The sequence below is a fragment of the Triticum aestivum genome, chromosome 4D (assembly GCF_018294505.1).
Source record: "Triticum aestivum cultivar Chinese Spring chromosome 4D, IWGSC CS RefSeq v2.1, whole genome shotgun sequence".
Classification (NCBI taxonomy): Eukaryota; Viridiplantae; Streptophyta; class Magnoliopsida; order Poales; family Poaceae; genus Triticum; species Triticum aestivum.
In genome coordinates this window covers 512,163,597-512,183,524 of record NC_057805.1, presented here as the reverse complement: position 1 = coordinate 512,183,524, position 19,928 = coordinate 512,163,597, and the positions used below count along the sequence as shown (strand labels likewise).

General features: G+C 44.6%; 1 long non-coding RNA gene across 1 annotated transcript; it reads right to left on the bottom strand.

Moving 5' to 3' along the window:
- Nucleotides 1-2,610: 2,610 nt before the first annotated feature.
- Nucleotides 2,611-18,406, bottom strand: LOC123100739 (uncharacterized). The gene is made up of 3 exons (XR_006448454.1): nt 18,099-18,406; nt 17,922-18,004; nt 2,611-2,653 (listed from the first exon to the last, which is right to left on the bottom strand). It is a non-coding gene; the product is annotated as an uncharacterized lncRNA (long non-coding RNA).
- Nucleotides 18,407-19,928: the final 1,522 nt, after the last annotated feature.

The following is a 19,928-nucleotide window of genomic DNA, read 5'->3' as shown; positions in this document are numbered from 1 at the left end:
ACAGATCTGAGTTTATCTTTAGTATCAGGCTTGGCAATTCTAGCAGCTTCATCACAGAAATAAATAACATGCCCATCAATATTATCAACCAAGAGATCTTTAACCATAGCAATACTAGGTTCAACTTTAATTTGCTCAGGGGGTGTAGGTGTTCTAGTATAACTCTTACGAACCACAGTTGAAGCTTTTGCATGATCCTTTATTCTAACAGGAAAAGATGGTTTCTCAATATAAGCAGTAGGAACAATAGGATCAACATTATAAGTAATAGTTTCTTCTTCTACTTTAATGGGTTCAACTACTTTAACTTCAATGGGAGGATGATATTTAAACCACTTCTCCTAAGGAGATCTACATGAGTAGCAAAATATTCACAGAAAGAAGTTACTATCTCAGAGTCAAGTCCATATTTAGTGCTAAAATCATGAAAAGCATCGGTATCCATAAAAGATTTAACACAATCAAACTTAAGGTTTATACATGACCCCTTACCTTCGTCGAGATCCCAATCTTCAGAGTTGCGTTTAATTATCTCTAATAAATCCCATTTGAATTCAATATCCTTCATCATATAGGAACCAGTACAAGAAGTATCGAGCATAGATCGGTCATTATGAGAAAGCCGAGCATAAAAATTTTGAATAATAATTTCTCTTGAGAGCTCATGATTGGGGCATGAATATAACATTGACTTAAGCCTCCCCCAAGCTTGAGCGATACTTTCTCCTTCGCGAGGCCAAAAATTATATATATAATTCCGATCACGATGAACCAGATGCATAGGATAAAAATTCTGATGAAATTCCAATTTTGATCGGTTGTAGTTCCATCATCCAATATCATCCAATAGCCTATACCATGTCAATGCCTTTCCCTTCAAAGATAAAGGGAAGACTTTCTTCTTGACAACATCCTCGGGCATACCTGCAAGCTTAAATAATCCACAAACTTCATCCACATAGATTAGGTGCATATCGGGATGTAATGTTCCATCTCCTACATAAGGATTAGCTAGCAGTTTCCCTAACATACCCAAAGGAATTTCATAATAAATATTTTCAGTAGGTGTAGTAGGTTGAGGAGAAACTAATTGTGGTTCCGGTCGAGGTGAATATGCCCCGAACAAACCCCTCAAAGGATTATTTTCCTTAGTAACAAGTGACAGTAAATTTCAGCACACTATATAAATGTTTCCTTACCAATTTCCACTTACCAAAGGCGCTTCACTCCCGGGCAACGGCGCTAGAAAAGAGTCTTGATGACCCACAAGTATAGGGGATCTATCGTAGTCCTTTCGATAAGTAAGAGTGTCGAACGCAACGAGGAGCAGAAGGAAATGACAAGTGGTTTTCAACAAGGTATTCTCTGCAGGCACTGAAATTATCGGTAACAGATAGTTTTGTGATGAGACAATTCGTAACAGGTAACAAGTAAATAAAGTAACTAAGGTGCAGCAAGGTGGCCCAATCCTTTTTGAAGCAAAGGACAAGCCTGGATGAACTCTTATATAAACAAGAGTGCTCCCGAGGACACATGGGAATTGTCGTCAAGTTAGTTTTCATCATGCTCATATGATTCGCGTTCGTTACTTTGATAATTTGATATGTGGGTGGACCGGTGCTTGGGTGCTACCCTTTCTTGGAAAAGCCTCCCACTTATGATTAACCCCTCTCGCAAGCATCCGCAACTACGAAAGAAGAATTAATGTAAACCTAACCATAGCATGAAACATATGGATACAAATCAGCCCCTTACGAAGCAACGCATAAACTAGGGTTTAAGCTTCTGTCACTCTAGCAACCCATCATCTACTTATTACTTCCCAATGCCTTTCCCTAGGCCCAAATCATGGTGAAGTGTCATGTATTCGACGTTCACATAACACTACTAGAGGAAAGACAACATACATCTCATCAAAATAGCGAACGAATACCAAATTCACCTGATTACTTATAACAAGACTTCTCCCATGTCCTCAGGAACAAATGTAACTACTCACAAAGCATATTCATAATCATAATCAGAGGAGTATTAATTATCATTAAGGATCCGAAAATATAATCTTCCACCGGATAAACCAACTAGCATCAACTACAAGGAGTAATCAACACTACTGGCAACCAACAGGTACCAATCTGAGGTTTTGGGACCAAGATCGAATACAAGAGATGAACTAGGGTTTGAGAGGAGATGGTGCTGGTGAAGATGTTGATGGAGATTGACCCCCTCTCGATGAGACGATCTATGGTGATGACGATGGCGATGATGTCCCCCTCCCGGAGGGATGTTTCCCCGGCAGAACAGCTCCGTCGGAGCCCTAGATTGGTTCTGCCCAGGTTCCGCCTCGAGACAGTGGCGCTTCGTCCCGAAAGCTTCCTTCTGATTTTTTTCTAGGGTAAAAGACACCATATAGCAGATGATGGGCACCGAAGGCCTGCCAGGGGGCCCACAAGGTCGGGGGCGCGCCATCCACCCTTGTGGCTGGCTAGTGGCCCCCCTCTGGTACTTTCTTCGCCCAATATTTTTTATATATTCCAAAAATAAGCTCCGTGAAGTTTCATGACTTTTGGAGTTGTGCAGAATAGGTCTATAATATTTGCTCCTTTTCCAGTACAGAATTCCAGCTGACGGCATTCTCCCTCTTCATGTAAACCTTATAAAATAAGAGAGAAAAGGCATAAGTATTGTGATATAATGTGTAATTACAGCCCATAATGCAATAAATATCGATATAAAAGCATGATGCAAAATGGACGTATCACTAGGTTTCCAAAGATGACATGGGGAGGCTGCTTAAATAGGCAGGGGTTAGGGTTTGAGGGGTTTGGAGGGGTTTCGGGCCTTCTGATCGCGATCCGAGGGACCTCAAGAGGGGGGGTTGGCATGCCTAGGTGGGCTGTGTAGAAGCCGTGGGCTACGGGTGAGAAGAGAGAGAGAGAGAGAGAGAGAGAGAGAGAGAGAGAGAGAGAGGCCCGGCGACCGTTTCGAAGACTGAAATGTCCGACGAATTAACTGACAACGGTGCCGCTACGGACGACGGTTGGGCTATCAAACAGACTCCGAATGCGACGAAATTTGGCAAGCGGTCTACCTGCAACACAACAACACCGCACGCAAACTTTCATCCCATTCCGAGAACGTTTTTTATGCCACTTATAAAATAATGTTCGGAGGTGCCGCGGGCGCATGCGAGTGTGGCTGGGCTCAGATCGGACAACAGAGAGAACTAGGAGACGCGAACGAATGCAAGTTTTGAAAGCATACGGATGAAATGCACATGATGACATGGCAAAGTGCAACACGCAAGGGAATGACATGGCAACGACGACGAATAACTGGAAGACACCTGGCGCATCAGTCTCAGGGCGTTACAGAAGGATACTACAAGGCCAGAGTGACGGCGTTCTGGAATAGGGTTACTCGCCACGTCGTCTCCTGACCAGGTAGATCGGGCCAAGGTACCCCATGACGGTTCTCTCATGGGCCACTTCGGGCAGCCCATGCCGCATACAAGGGAGATTCCACAAGACTTGGCGCCCAAGACGAGGACTCCTCTAAATCCTAGGCCTCCAGTAAATTATAAACCGAGGCCAGGATAGTCAATAGATCATCTCATATTCATTAGAACAATCTCGTGGTAGATACAAGTACCCTGTACTACACCCCATGAGGTCCAGAAAGCATCCGGGGGAAAGTTGCACATCACTGTTAGGTAGTTGGCCAGAAACCATCCGGGGTTGCACATCCACTGTTAGGCAATTGGCCGAGGCAACAAATAGTGAAATTCGCAATGTCACAGAGTTGCACACTGTCATCGAGTTGCACACTATTGTTCGCATAGTCACACAAGCACAGCCACGGACACTCGCACACATATAGTAGCTCACGCACGACTATGGGAGTTGCACACGTGCAGCGGCATAGTCCCACACGCATGAACACGGGGCCTCACACTCTCGTCCTTGTAGTAGCTCTCACACGGCGGTACAGTTGCACATTCTCATCGGCATAGTCGCACACGCGCGACCGCAGAGTTTCACACTTTCATACGCATAGTCGCACATGCACGACCACAGAGTTGCACACGCGGGACGACGTAGGTACCCACTCTCGTTGGCTATCGTAGTTGAACATGCGTGTGGGAGTAGTACTTAGATACCACGGCTTTAGTTGTACACGGGCAACGGTATAGTCACACAAGCACGACCACAGAGCTGCACACTCGTCAGCGTAGTAGCTCATGCATGACCGCTGAGTTGCACACTCTCGCCATATATTCGCGCACGCATGGTAGCGGAGTTGCACACGCACGGCGGCATAGTCACACACGCAGGACTATGGAGCGGCACACTCTCGTCGGCACGCATGGTAGCGGAGTTGCACACGCACGGCGGCATAGTCACACGCACGGCGGCATAGTCACACATGCAAGACTATGGAGCGGCACACTCTCGTCGGCGTAGTAGCTCACGCATGGCCACGACGTTGTGCACTCTCGTCCGCATAGTCGCACACACACGGACCCCGAGTTGCACATGCGCGGTGGCATAGGTGCATACGTATGGACTTTGGGAGTTGCACATCCGCGGAAGAATAGTTGCTCGCGCAACTGTAGGGTTACACCCTAGTCGACGTAGGTTCTTATGCACGAGCTGCGAGGTTGCATAATCTCAACAGATATTAGCTCACGCACGGCTGGAAGAATTGCACGCACGAGCGTATAGTCACACAATCACGGTTGCAATAGTTGCACACATGCAACATCGTAGTTGCACACGCACAGCTGCGGGGGTTGCACACTCTTGTTGGCATAGTTAGCTGGGGCAAGAGACGAAGTTGCACATCTCACTGGCGGTGATTTTTTGATGGTGAAAGCTACACGTCCGTGTGGGGTTTAAGAAAAGTCGCATATATAGGCGGGGCCCTAAAGTTGCACATCTCACTAGTAGGGGTAGTTTGGAGGTGGTGCTAGCTATGAAACTATACCTTCATTGGGCACGGAGAAAAGTTACACATCACTATAAGGAAGTTGACGGGGGTAGCATCCCAAGTTGCACTTCCACTGCTAGGCTGTTGACCGAGGAAGAAAAAGTGAAAACTGCACTTCAACGGGTAGAGAGAAAGTTGCACATTGACTACTTGGCAATTGGTCAGGTCAGCACACGATGTTTCACATCTCACTAGTAGGGGGTAGATTAGGGTGAAGGCGTCATCGATGAAAACATCTCCATGGATATGGTAAAAGTTGCACATGATCTTGAGGTAGTTGCACATCGACTGCTAGGCAGTTGCACTAAATGGGGAGTAAATTGAACACAAAGAAAGTTCATCGAAACATACGCATGCGAGATCTAGTTTCGAAGAGCGCAATAAAAAGCAGGACATATGGTATTATCTCTTCCAGAGAGCCCGAACCTGGGTAAATTCCCGTGTCCGTGTTACCATCACTTCAAGACACCTAGCTTAAGACCCCTACTACTAGATTTCTGTAATCAGATCAAGAGGAGTTCGGATTACGGCGTCCGTACACAGCATTGGACAGTCCATCTAATTTGATCTTCAGTAACGATTGGATCTGGCTATGGAGATTTCGGCGGTGCTCGGCCGCATAGCAGCAGCGCTACAGGCAGGCGCGTGGATGAGGATCGACCAGCGAGGCAGACAGATCCCCCGAGAACCACGCTAAGTCCTCATGGGCATAGCCTTTGGAGTAGATAGAGGATGGCAATGCCTCCTAAAGCACAAGCCTACTCTAGTTCACGTGAAGGCGGCTTGTCTGCTAGTACGCCCAATTAGTAGTAGTAGAGAAAGTACAATAAGATTATGTAAGCATGCTATAAGGATTAAAGTATTATTTTTCTACTGCCATGGAGGGGAGAGAAGAGGAGAGAGAAAAGAAGCCGGCTACAGAATAAGAGTCAGCTGCAACACGTGCTCCTAGGCACTATGTGATAGTGGAAGGTGGGCCATGTAATAATGAAGTAGCACATTTTTATGTGAGTTAGTATCACCGGAAGTCACAGAACTTGCGTCGCATGTTTAGTTTGGTGTTAAAACTTCGAAAATACGGTTTTGTGGTCACCTAACTTGACTCAAGCGTGCAACTACGGTCATAGTACGCGTATGCGGGTGTCTCCATGTGTATGGCCCCACTTGTCGGTGACTAATGGTGCCAGGCGCGACGTATTTTTACACAGAACACCCCGTGTTTATTTATTGAGGAAAAAGTCAACCACATTGATGCATTTTTCACAAAACACCCTCACTCTTTTTATTTACAGAAAACAGGACCACAATACTGCACATATATGCAAAACTTAACGACACAAAGCGTATGCCAGGACTCACCAACTAATTTTTAACACGAGAATGCAAATGCAAAAATTAATACCAAAAAAGCATCTACACGAGACGTATATGTATTAAACGAGGACACATTTATGTGGAGCTTAAATGGCCTACGGATACTACGGCCTATTCTGTCCGCGCTATTTTTGTAAACATATAAACATGTGTACTATATAAATGTGCATATTGCATATTTGTATTCAAAATTGCAATTAAAAAATATATTATTTTAATTATAGGAACAATTCAATAGTTATATATACGCACACTTGTATAGTTTAATGTTTGCATAGTTAGAAATATTAATAATTTAAAATTTAAACGGTTAATATGAATATTCAGCCATGGCTAATATTTTAGTTATATAACTTTTTTGAATATAAGTCATGATTTTTTTTACACAATTGAATAGTCATAAATATTTAGTAAATGTTTGTGTTCATCGTTTTGTATAATTTAAATATAAGCCGCAAGTGTATATATTTTGGATTCATTAAACATATTTATCTAATAAACATTTTGAATGTCCAAATTAACTAAATATTTTTTAAATAATATACAGATTTATATTTAAATGTTTTATTTACAAATGATCCTTTACATGTATTGTATTTTTAACGCACAAATATTTGAACATAATTTTATAAATTATGGTTTACAAATATCTTAAATGTTTTTATTACTAAGTATTAAATACATAATACACAGAAAAATGTGTAAATGTTTTTCTCTACAAATCGTCTGCTGTATATATATTATTTTTAACACAGAAAAATGTGAATGTAACTCTATTACTTTTTAAGGGGTTCGTAACTTTATTACTTTGTTTGGAAAAACTTGCGACTTTGTTACTTTTTTATGAGATCCCCAACTTTATTAATTTTTTTGAGACACCGCAACTTTATTACTTATGTTTTACAAATTATCTTTAAAAGAATAGCATGCGCAAAATGGGCGTAGTATCTGCGGCCCAATTAAGCTCCACATGAGAAGTCGTCCAGTACATATAAGCTGCTTATCCATATAAAACAATCTGACTAGAATGTTCTATTGGCTAGACTGCTTTGTGTTAAAGAAATTGTTGGTGGGTTCGAGCCCGGTGCACACTTTTTTGTTGGTTAATTTTCGCATATATGTACAGTACCGTGGTCCTGCTTTTCTGTAAATAAAAAATGTGAGGGTAACGTGTGCAAAAAATGTCACTGTGGTTGATGTTTTTCGCAATTTTTTAGGGTGTTCTGTGTGAAAGTACATCACGCCCAGCGCAATCAGTCACTACAAGTGTGGCCATACACGTGGATACGCCCGCATATGGGTTGTGTGACCGTATCTGCACGCTTGAGTCAAGTTATGTGGCCGTAAAATCGTATTTTTAAAATTCTAGCACCAAACTAAACGTGCAACGCAAGTTCTATGCTTCCGGTGATATTACCTCTTTTTATGTCTTACTATTGTACTTGTCGGCTGCAAAGTTGGCTACAGATGACATCACAATATCATATAGCCATCAGGTGGCTGTACTATTTGCTGGAATTTAGTCTATTTTGGGTAGCCCAATAAATACTTCAAAAATTCCTAATAAATCCTAGAGGCCCAGTTAGCCCATTCGTGCAACGCAAGGGGCACTAGTAAAGTTTAGTCCCACATTGCTAGTTTAGAGGGAGTTGGACCTCTTTATAAGGGAGGTTCTTTCCCCACATGTATGAGCATGAGAACAAGAGGAACATCCACGCACGCTCCTCCTCTGCCGCCCGCCGCGCCGCGCCGCGGGTTGCGGGAATGAGCCGAGCCGATGTCTAAATTTTTGCCACGCACGATGGGTATACAACAGGTCACGCGGGAGCTGAAACGTTTTCTGTAGTGGACACTGAATTCGAACGGCGCGCCTCTTCGGCCGTTGCCTATTCGCTTCGTCTCCCTCCGTTGCTTCACGTCCCGTCGCAGCCTGTTCGCGTCCCTCTCCTGTGCCTATAAAAGGGAGGTCGCTCCTCCCAGAGAGACACACCAGAAGATCCTCTTCCTCTCGCCACAAGGTTCCTGAGCACTGCGCTGCTGCTACGATCTTCCCCATCCCGGCTTGCGGCGTGCACCGCAGGTCGGGACAGTAGGCCTCCGGAACCGCACCTTTTGAGTCCTATACGGGAGAAGGGTGATAAGGTTTTTGGGGAGCGCTCCGCGCGACTACTGACTTCTTCATCACGGACTCCGATGACTACTTTCCCGACGACGACTTCTTCCCCGACGTCGACAACCCTTATCGACGACATGGCTGGAGAGGATGTCGACCCCAAGTCCAGTGCTTCTGTTGTTGCTGTTCCGTACGTGTTCTTGCTCTTTCTGTTAGAAGTCCTGCCACAATTCTTTGCTCTAGTTTCTGCCCTACATATGTTAGGTTCTACTTCATATATGCAACTTCATCTAGTGTCTGTTCTAGATGTGTTTAGTTCAAGTTCATATATGCGGATGCTATTTACCTTCTTTCTGTCAGATTGCATGACTTGCTTTATCTCTGCTATATTAGTCTTGCTTTATCTAGTATTTCCGTTAGCAAAATTATTTGGTAAATTGCTCATATTTCCAACAATCCAAAAACCTTATTATAGGCAATTTACACCAAGTGGTTTTGCTGCTTCCATGAGATCTCCTATGTTTGAGGGTATCCACTATAAGAGGTGGCGCGTGAGAGCAGTCTTATGGTTTCAAACCATGAGTTGCTATGACGCCAATCTTGGCAAACCTGAAGGAGAGCTTGATGCTCCACAGGCACAAGCTTTTCAGAAAATGGATACTCTGTTTAAGGCTGCTCTCTTGAGTGTTCTTGGTGAGAACATAGTTGATGCGTATGCGTCAATTGACAATGGAAAAGATATGTGGGACGCACTCGAGGCCAATTTTGGGGTCTTGGATGCTGGCACTGAGCTGTACATCATGGAGCAATTCTATGATTACAGGATAACTGAAGAGCGCTCCGTGGTTGAGCAAGCTCATGAGATACAGTCATTTGCTAGAGAACTTGAGCACTTCAGTTGTATGCTACCGGACAAGTTTGTTGCTGGAGGTATCATCACTAAGCTTCCTCCTTCGTGGAGGAACTTTGCTACCTTACTGAAGCATAAGAGACAAGAGTTTTCCGTCCCGGATCTCATTGGCACTCTTGATGTGGAAGAAAAGGCGAGAGCAAAGGACACACGTGCTCGAGGTATTGAGGGAGGATCTAGTGCTAATCTGGTACAGAAGAAGAACTTCCAGCCCCACAAGTTCAAGAACAAGGGCAAGTTTGATGGTAAAGCAAAGTTTGATGGGAAGAGCAAGGCTATGCAACACACGAACTTCAAGAAGAAGAATGACAAGAAGAAAGGTGTCTGTCATGTGTGTGGGGATCCTGATCATTGGGCTCCTAGTTGCCCTAATCGCTCTGACAAGCGTCATCCTGGGAAAGGCGGCAAGACCACTAATGTTGTCATTGGAGACACAGACATGAAGGATGCTGGGTATGGTATATTTCCCACTATTCTTTCAGTATGTCATTCTCCTGATTGGTGGATTGACACGGGTGCTAATGTGCATGTATGCGGTGATATTTCCATGTTTTCCTCTTATCAGACCGCAGGGACTTCAACCGTGCTAATGGGCAACGGTTCAAGTGCTTATGTTCGTGGTGTTGGATTGGTCGATCTGAAGTTTACTTCGGGGAAGATCGTGCGGCTGAAGAATGTGCATTATGTCCCCTTCGTCAATAAAAATCTTGTTAGCGGATCTCTACTGTGTAGAGATGGCTACAAGCTTGTCTTTGAGTCGAATAAATTTGTAATATCCAAGTATGGAACCTTTGTTGGTAAAGGCTATGAGTCAGGAGGCCTGTTTCGTTTATCCTTATCAGACGTATGCAATAAAGTTGTTAATCATGTTTAAAAACAATAGTGAATCAAATGTGTGGCATTCACGTCTTTGTCATGTTAACTTTGGTTGCATGTCGCGACTAGCGAAGTTGAACTTAATCCCTAGTTTCAACATTGTTAAGGGATCTAAGTGTCAAGTTTGTATGCAAGCTAAGCAACCTCGTAAGTCTCACACGACTGCGGAAACGAGAAATCTTGCACCACTAGAGCTCATACATTCAGATCTATGTGGAAATGAATGGTGTTTTGACAAAAGGTGGAAAGAAATATTTCATGACGTTAATTGACGACTCCACTAGATATTGCCGTGTGTATCTTCTGAAATCTAAGGATGAGGCTTTGAACTTTTTCAAGATCTATAAAGCTGAAGTGGAAAACCAACTTGATCGAAAAATCAAGAGGCTTAGGTCTGACCGTGGTGGAGAGTATTTTTCCAATGAATTTAATGTTTTTTGTGCCGAACATGGTATAATCCATGAGAGGACGCCTCCCTACTCACCTCAGTCAAATGGGGTGGCCGAAAGAAATAATCGTACTCTAACTGATTTGGTTAACGCCATGTTAGACACATCGGGTCTCTCCAAGGCATGGTGGGGGGAGGCGATATTGACAGCATGTCATGTCCTAAACCGAGTCCCAACAAAGAAAGAGATAACTTCATTCGAGGAATGGGAGAAGAAAAGGTTAAAGCTCTCTTATCTACAAACCTGGGGTTGTTTGGCGAAAGTCAAGGTGCCAATTCCAAAGAAGCGCAAGCTTGGACCAAAAACTGTGGATTGTGTTTTCTTGGGATATGCTTTTCATAGCATTGGTTATAGGTTCTTGGTTGTAAAATCTGAGGTACCTGACATGCATGTCGGTACGATCATGGAGTCGAATGATGCGACTTTCTTTGAAGATATCTTTCCCATGAAGGATATGGCTACCTCATCTAATCAGGAGATGCCTAGTTCATCGAATCAGGAACCAGTTGAAGGAAATCTTCCCTAGAGGCAATAATAAAGTTATTATTTATTTCCTTATATCATGATAAATGTTTATTATTCATGCTAGAATTGTATTAACCGGAAACATGATACATGTGTGAATACATAGACAAACAGAGTGTCACTAGTATGCCTCTACTTGACTAGCTCGTTAATCAAAGATGGTTATGTTTCCTAACCATGGACAAAGAGTTGTTATTTGATTAACGGGATCGCATCATTAGGAGAATGATGTGATTGACTTGACCCATTCCGTTAGCTTAGCACTCGATCGTTTAGTATGTTGCTATTGTTTTCTTCATGACTTATACATGTTCCTATGACTATGAGATTATGCAACTCCCGTTTACCGGAGGAACACTTTGTGTGCTACCAAACGTCACAACGTAACTGGGTGATTGTAAAGGTGCTCTACAGGTTTCTCCGAAGATACTTGTTGGGTTGGCGTATTTCGAGATTAGGATTTGTCACTCCGATTGTCGGAGAGGTATCTCTAGGCCCTCTCGGTAATGCACATCACTTAAGCCTTGCAAGCATTGCAACTAATGAGTTTGTTGCGTGATGATCTATTACGGAACGAGTAAAGAGACTTGCCGGTAACGAGATTGAACTAGGTATTGAGATACCGACAATCGAATCTCGGGCAAGTAACATACCGATGACAAAGGGAACAACGTATGTTGTTATGTGGTCTGACCGATAAAGATCTTCGTAGAATATGTGGGAGCCAATATGAGCCTCCAGGTTCCGCTATTGGTTATTGACCGGAGACGTGTCTCGGTCATGTCTACATAGTTCTCGAACCCGTAGGGTCCGCACGCTTAAAGTTTCGATGACAGTTATATTATGAGTTTATATGTTTTGATGTACCGAAGGTTGCTCGGAGTCCCGGATGTAATCACGGACATGACGAGGAGTCTCGAAATGGTCGAGACATGAAGATTGATATATTGGAAACCTATGTTTGGATATCGGAAGTGTTCCGGGTGAAATCAGAATTTTACCGGAGTACCGGGAGGTTACCGAAACCCCCCGGGGGCATAATGGGCCATAGTGGGCCTTAGTGGAACAGAGGAGAGGCGGCCAGGGCAGGGCCGCGCGCCCCTCCCCCCTAGTCCGAATAGGACAAGGAGAGGGGGGCGCCCCCCCCCCCTTTCCTTCCTCTCTCCCTCCTCTTTCCCCCTCCACTCCTAGTCCAACAAGGAAAAGGGAGGGAGTCCTACTCCCGGTGGGAGTAGGACTCCTCCTGGCGCGCCCCTTCTGGCCGGCTGCACCTCTCCCCCTTGCTCCTTTATATACGTGGGCAGGGGGGCACCCTAGAGACACAACAATTGATCGTTTGATCTTTTAGCCGTGTGCGGTGCCCCCCTCCACCATAGTCCACCTCGATAATACTGTAGCGGTGCTTAGGCGAAGCCCCGCGTCGGTAGAACATCATCATCGTCACCATGCCGTCGTGCTGACAAAACTCTCCCTCAACACTCGGCTAGATCGGAGTTCGAGGGACGTCATCGGGCTGAACGTGTGCTGAACTCGGAGGTGTCGTGCGTTCGGTACTTGATCGGTCGGATCGTGAAGACGTACGACTACATCAACCTCGTTGTGCTAACGCTTCCGCTTTCGGTCTACGAGGGTACGTGGACAACACTCTCCCCTCTCGTTGCTATGCATCACCATGATCTTGCATGTGCGTAGGAATTTTTTTGAAATTACTACGTTCCCCAACACCAGTTACAATTACTGAACCTGCTATTTCGATGGAACACTTTGAAAATCCTGTGGAGGAGAACAATGAAGTTCCTACTAGGAGCAAGAGACAGAGGATTGCAAAGTCCTTTGGTGATGATTTTCTTGTGTATCTCATAGATGACACTCCCAGTTCTATTTTAGAGGCCTATGCATCTGAAGATGCTGACTACTGGAAGGAAGCAGTTCGTAGCAAGATGGATTCCATCTTAGCGAATGAAACTTGGGATATAACTGATCGTCCTTATGGGTGCAAACCTATAGGATGCAAATGGGTATTCAAGAAGAAGCTTAGGCCTGATGGTACCATTGAAAAGTACAAGGCTCGGCTCGTGGCTAAGGGTTATACCCAAAAGGAAGGTGAAGACTTCTTTGATACTTACTCACCTGTGACTCGACTGACCACTATTCGAGTTCTACTTTCACTAGCTACCTCACATGGTCTTCTCGTTCATCAAATGGATGTTAAGACTGCTTTCCTAAATGGAGAGTTGGACGAGAGGAAATTTATATGGAACAACCAGATGGGTTTGTACTTGATGGTCAGGAAGGAAAAGTGTGCAAGTTGCTGAAGTCTTTGTATGGACTCAAGCAAGCACCCAAACAGTGGCATGAGAAGTTTGAAAGAACTTTAACAGCTGCAGGCTTTGTTGTGAATGAAGCTGACAAATGTGTGTACTATCGCCATGGTGGGGCGAGGGAGTTATCCTTTGATTGTATGTTGACGACATACTGATTTTCGGAACAAATCTGAATGTTATTAAGGAGGTTAAGGATTTCCTATCTCGTTGTTTTGAGATGAAGGATTTAGGAGTGGCTGATGTCATTCTGAACATCAAGTTGTTGAGAGATGACGATGGTGGGATTACATTGCTTCCTCACTATGTGGAAAAGATCTTGAGTCGCTTTGGCTATAGTGACTGCAAGCCCTCTCCAACACCATATGATGCGAGTGTGTTACTTCGAAATAATCGAAGAATTGCTAGAGATCAATTGAAATATTCTTAGATTATTGGCTCGCTTATGTACTTAGCCAGTGCTACAAGACCTGACATCTGTTTTGCTGTTAGGAAACTGGGTCAGTTTGTCTCAAAACCAGGAGATGTGCATTGGAAAGCTCTAGAGAGAGTTTTGCGTTATTTGAAAGGCACTGCGAATTATGGAATTCACTACACCGGGCACCCAAAGGTGCTTGAAGGGTATAGTGACTCAAACTGGATCTCAGATGCTGATGAGATCAAGGCCACGAGCGGATATGTATTCACTCATGGAGGTGGCGCTGTTTCTTGGAAGTCTTGCAAGCAGACCATCTTAACGAGGTCAACAATGGAAGCAGAACTCACAGCACTAGATACAGCTACGGGCGAAGCAGATTGGCTTCGCAGGCTCTTGAATGACTTGCCGGTTGTTGAGAAACCTGTACCGGGTATTCTTATGAATTGCGACAATCAAAATGTGATCACGAAAGTGAGCAGCTCAAAGGATAACATGAAGTCATCAAGACACGTTCAGAGAAGGTTAAAGTCTGTCAGGAAAATGCGAAACTCCGGAGTTATTGCTTTGGATTATATCCAAACGTCTAAAAATCTGGCAGATCCTTTTACTAAGGGTCTAACACGTAATGTGATAGATAATGCATCGAGGGAGATGGGTATGAGACCCACAATATGAGTTGTTCACAGTGGTAAACTATTCTTTGTGATCGGAGATCCCGTGAATTAGATGTGGAAGACAAGTTGTTGATCAACTGAGAGGAGAGTATCCTTTGTATTAAGGATGCCACTCCATGAAGATGCAATACTCTCCTAAATCTGCATGGCAGGTTGATGAATATCTTAATGTGTTCTAAGTGGCTCATTGAAGCAGAGATGTTGTCCTGCAGAACATCTTTTGAAGAACGCACCTATATGAGTCTGATTGTTAAACGTCGCAATCTATGAGAGTAGGGTTCTCTCTAGTAAACTCATGAAAGGTCTCAGAGTATGACGCATAAGCTCCACCCGCGGGGAAGACCCACGGTAGCCACATATCGGTCAAGGCTTTATGTGAAGCTAGATTCACAGAAAACTTGCAGTTCAAGGCCCAGTCCACTGTTCAAGTTGCTTACTAGTGTAGAATAGAGTTCTAGGTGGAAGTTCAACTTAACAGTCTCCACTGCAGTACCGGTATATAAAATAGTGTTTTGGAACCAAAGGCAAAATTTTGTGTGCCTCTAGGATCTGGTGGAGGATTGCTGGAATTTAGTCTATTTTGGGGCAGCCCAATAACTATTTCAGAAATTCCTAATAAATTCTAGAGGCCCACTTAGCCCATTCGTGCAAGGCAAGGGGCACTACTAATGTTTAGTCCCACATTGCTAGTTTAGAGGGAGTTGGACCTCTTTATAAGGGAGGTTCTTTCCCCACATGTATGAGCATGAGAACAAGAGGGACATCCACGCGCGCTCCTCCTCCGCCGTCCGCCACGCCTCGTCACGACGCGCCGCGCCGCGGGTTGCGGGAATGAGCCGAGCCGATGTCTAAATAAAGGTCACGCGGGAGCTGAAACGTTTTCTGTAGTGGACACTGAATTCGAACGGCGCGCCTCTTCGGCCGCTGCCTGTTCGCTTCGTCTCCCTCCGTTGGTTCACCTCCCATCGCAGCCTGTTCGCGTCCCTCTCCTGTGCCTATAAAAGGGAGGTCGCTCCTCCCAGAGAGACACACCAGAAGATCCTCTTCCTCTCGCCACAAGGTTCCTGAGCACTGCGCTGCTGCTACGATCTTCCCCATCCCGGCTTGCGGCGTGCACCGCAGGTCGGGACAGTAGGCCTCCGGAACCGCACCTTTTGAGTCCTGTACGGGAGAAGGGTGATAAGGTTTTTGGGAAGCGCTCCGCGCGACTACTGACTTCTTCATCACGGACTCCGACGACTACTTCCCCGACGACGACTTCTTCCCCGACGTCGACAACCTTATCGACGACATGGCTGGAGAGGATGTCGACCCCAAGTCCAGTGCTTCTGCTGTTGCTGTTCCGTACGTGTTCTTGCTCTTTCTGTTAGAAGTCCTGTCACAGTTCTTTGCTCTAATATCTGCCCTACATATATTAGGTTCTACTTCATATATGCAACTTCATCTAGTGTCTGTTTTAAATGTGTTTAGTTTAAGTTCATATATGCAGATGCTATTTACCTTCTTTCTGTCAGATTGCATGACTTACTTTATCTCTGCTATATTAGTCTTGCTTTATCGAGTATTTCCGTTAGCAAAATTATTTGGTAAATTGCTCATATTTCCAACATTATTAACCATGCTCGTGCATGTCAGAGCGATTATCGGTGCTTAATAAACAATTGAAAGCAACTTTGTGCGTAAACTCCACTGCAAGAACCATCAGCCAGCCCGCACAAACTCGCAAGCGATTTCTCACGTCAAATCTATCAGTACCAATTCCAGTAGTACGGCCACGCACCGAGCAATTTGCCAAGTGATATCTTTTTGAGGATTTCTTATCGCACAAGATATTTTTACACACACTGTATTTTCTGTTGGTTTGTGTTGCATTATTTTTATAAAGATATTCTAGTGGCGCTCGTGTGTGACGTCGGCGGATCATCACGGATCGACGGGATCTCAACTAACTCCAAATTAGGTGCTACAATTTCAGTTATATTTGTTCCCCTTTTTTGCGAATTGATACTGCTGTCTAGGGCAATTTTTTTCCGCGGATGGTGCTGGAAAAAAATTATTCAATATTCCGTACGCGGCCGCTAGCGATCGTCGAAGATTTTTTAGGCTTTGGCAGGGACGATCCGTCTACAGATTAAAGCGTCCGTGGAATACTAGCAAGGAAAGTCCTAACCGTGCCAACTTGAGCACGCTTCTCGATATCTAATGGATGAATGTCTTCACTTTTGTTTGGCTATATTCTAATCTACTCCTTTGGTTTGTAGGAATTTTATAAAAATACTATAGGATAGGATTTGCAAAGGAAAAATTCCTTTGAAGCGCTTTGGTTTGTAGGAATAGATTCCTATTCCTATGTAGGATGGAAATCAATCCTTCACATATTGAAGGAAAAAGACATTAGCATAGACTAAATGAAAAATTCATATCTTATGCATCAAATGGCATCTCTTTCTCTATAGGAATTAAGATGTATGTCATCTCACTTTTTATGATTTTTCTATTCCTATAAAATTCATGAACCAAAAGAGGCCTAAGCCTAAGAGTTCCTTTCTTGATCGTTGATGTGATCACGCGGTGGTCTGGCTAGCTTCGAATTGACCGGCTTCCTTTGGAGGCGAGCAGCCAAGGAGTCGTGCCGCTCGACAGGTTAGACGGGCAAACGCACACATAAAGCTGCGGCGGCAGGACAAGGCGAGATCGGTTCAGACGAGGAACACGCACATATACATACGTGTGTCAAAAGCTTCGTCCGTAGTACTCCGTACATACACACTAGGAGCAGCCGCCCTAGAGCGCCAGGTGCACTGGCTGGCATGCATGCACCGGGCCGGTCCTGACATTTTGGGGACCCGGGGTGAAATAAAAACTGAGGCCCTTAACATAAGCATCGAAATAATGGGCTATGGAGAAAGTAGACAACAATGTGTGTTGCAATGTCTTGTTTAATGTCATGCTTGAACTATACAACCACCGCAGGAGTATATTATTGTACGAAAAATCTTAAAACAATTTGCATCCAAAATGCAGAGTTGGGTTCACAATTTGACTTCTTAAAATGACTATATGGTAAGACTATTACTACAAATAGGAGTATCTCGGAAATTCGATAGATGAGGAAAATTCATACGAGTGATGTAGAAAATATTCCTTCGTATCTTCACAAATTAAATACCTTCATATCTTTAAAAATTAAATCTATAGTGCTGCGAGATAGTGCAAATTAAGTTACTCCCTTCTAGCGGGTTGTGCAAATGACTAAATTAAGAGTTAATTACCCAATTGCGCCGTCATTGCTCAGTTCATATATAAATCAACCGCCAGCATCCAGAACCTTGTTCTTCGCTTGATCCTTTGAGATCTATACCACCACATGAATATCAATATTAAACTGCAGAACCAGAAAGATTAATTATACCAACAGTGTTAGATGTAGACCGGCCGGCAATACTCACCGCTGTCCGATCCGGCGCTGTCTAGGGCAATATAAACTACAAACAACAGCACGTGTCCGCCGCTGATCTCCGATCCGGCGCGCACCGCGTTCGTTAGATCCGAGCCTCGTTCGATCATTGAGCGAGCTCTCCTGGTTCATCTGCCATGATGATCTGGGCGTGAGGGGGGAAGGCAATGGCTGCTGCGTGCGTGATGGTGCGGAATGCGTAGGTTCCTCGATCCCCGCAGTCGATGCGTGAGTTATGGCGATCGTATCTGGCGCTCCATCGATAGCCGCAACTACTTAACGATGGGCCAGACGCACCAGATCTTTTTTTACTTCAGACACAAAAAATAGGCCTAGTGCAAGAAAATATATACTCGGGGGCCCCTCCACCTCGGGGGCCCGGGGCGGCCGCCCCCCCTGCCCCCCCTCAGGGCCGGCCCTATGCACGCCGAGCTACACAGCCAGTCTTCGTATTCAGATTTTTCAGCTCGGATTTCTACGCCATGCTGCACAGAGCAAAAACATCAGGTTCTATTTTTCTGATTACCTTTATTGTACAATACCCTTTGCACAGATTATTTTTCTGCAGGCTTGCATGGTTTTTCTGTGTAGGTTTTCGACGATCAGTCTATACTTCATATGTAGTTCGGCAGTCACCGCACACACAGCCCGGCCAGTCAGACGAATTCAAAGTACGTACGTGACCCCCACAACTCGTCGCCGCACCATCAAACTGACCTCGCACAGGCCATGCTTACCACATTGTTCGCTTCGCATATATGGATCATGCAAATTTTTTCTTTCAATTATTATTGTTTGTTGCTTGCATTATTTTACGTGGGCAGGTAATCGATTTTGACTGCATCACGCGGACACCTTGGTGTGCCGACGTGGTCGTCCCACTTCCGACGACCAAATTGTGTTGTCACCTTGACGCGCCACCCTGTGTCGGCATTCCCGCACCATCACTTCACTAAGCGGATGTCTAATACGCCAACCTGCCCTGACGCTTTGGCTAGACCGGGGGGTTCATCATCACTTCATCAACCTACTCGGCTGACGACTTCGGCGTTATCCGCCGACCTACTCCGTCACCTCGGCTAGATTGGGGGCTTCACCTCGCCACAACGGGCGTGTTGTGTCACCACTTCGGAGTGCCAAGCTCCTCGCTCGGTCACCTCAGGACGGGCCTGGGGGCTGGGACCTCGGTCAAGCCGAGGACTGCGCACCATGTCATATTTACCAAAGTGCAATGGGCGTCCTCCTCCCGCCACAAGCTCGGACCGCATCATCAACACCGAGCACACTAACCAGCTAAGTCGCTTTCATGCTCAACCTTTTTAATTTCCAATTTTGGTTCAACCAAGCGTTATTCTTCTGTTTTAAACAAAAAAATTGTTTGTTAAAACCTTAGTTTGTTAAAAAACACTTCTTTCGCCCAAGTTAACTGGGGGCTCTTAAATTTGCATGAGCCGTTTTATAATAAGTGTTTTTTTCTACGTCGTTGCAAAGTCATTTTCTATCACTCATTTCTCGACTCGAGTGTGTGTAGCCAGATAACCCGTTTTCTCTCTTAAGTCGCTCGAGTTAGTTCGATAAACTGGCCTGAGAAGCACCCCGCCTTCGGGCATAGGAGGTTGAAGCCGAAGGTTGACCCGCTTGAAGTCTTGAGATCGGATGTGTCATGTTAAAGCACGACGGAACCACAAACTAATTTTAAGACCAATTTTCGGATTGGCACAAAAAACATGATCTAATTTAGACATAAAATTTTTATGTGGGTTTTTATTTTGGTTTTCCATGCTTATGGCACTTTTAACCTATTCCCATGTCTCCAACATAA